Source organism: Pogona vitticeps, chromosome 2 (assembly GCF_051106095.1).
Source record: "Pogona vitticeps strain Pit_001003342236 chromosome 2, PviZW2.1, whole genome shotgun sequence".
NCBI classification, from domain to species: Eukaryota; Metazoa; Chordata; class Lepidosauria; order Squamata; family Agamidae; genus Pogona; species Pogona vitticeps.
In genome coordinates, this window is record NC_135784.1 from 99,806,970 (window position 1) to 99,808,059 (window position 1,090).

Consider the following 1,090-nt stretch of genomic DNA (forward strand, 5'->3'; position numbering starts at 1 on the left):
AGGAAAAGACCTGTCAGATTCAGAGGCTGCATTCCAGCAGCTGAATTCTATGCCAATGACTGCCATAGTGGAACTGCTAGATAGCTCAGTGGTTTAGTTATCTGACCATAGACCCAAATGTTGGAAGTTTGATTCCCCACTGTGCCTCCTTAACAGGAGCTGGACTTGATGATCCATAAGGTCCTTTCCATTTCTGCAGTTCTAAGATGATGATGATGATGATTCCGTGGTTTGCTATGGAATCTGAATCATAATGGTTGTGCACATGGGTCATTCTGGCATACTGTTTTCAATCACAGTGGTGGCTATGGAACTCTCCTACGTCTTCAAATTATGAAGGAGTTAGCTGCAGTGATGTTACTAAATAGTATGTGTCTCATCTAGGAACACTGTGTCAAAAATGGTTAAAGCTGTTCAATTGCTTACATGATCACAGTCCTTAAATACACTGGGTTAGATCTAGACTAGAGACGGGGATATTTGTATTCATCTTGCCTCCTGCCACTCCTGACAGGGGGCGGGATGATGCGCCTCTCTGCCAGGTTGGAGAGTGGCTAATCCACCATGAGCTCTGGAGTGATAGGAAGGGAGCATGGAGTCCGCAACAGCAGTGGAACAGTGAGTGGACAGTCTAGCCCCGGGGGGAGGGGGGGTCAGACCCTCGTTATCTCCACCTGTGTGGGGATATTCATATTTGTATACAAATACCCCATCTCTAATCTAGACTTAATCCAAATCCAATTTAAGGTTGAATTCCTTGAAATCAGTGGGATTTATGTTAGTCATGACTATGGGCTAAGCTTAAGTCCCACAGATTCTACTGAGTCTGCTGTAAGTCTAGATACAACCCATTGTCTTGGAAGTAAGCTCTGACTAACTTGGAAGTAAGCTTTACTGACTTCCTATAGAGCACGTATATTTGGACTGCTGGAAGAAACAGGTGGCCTGTTGCAAAAAAAAATAGACAACTAAGCTTGAATTGTGACTCTCTAATAGAAAGCCATAGAATAAATGTGAATGGAAGCGATACACTGTCGAAGCATCATGGATCAATATCACCTATATATGTTGAGGACATTAAAATGTTTTG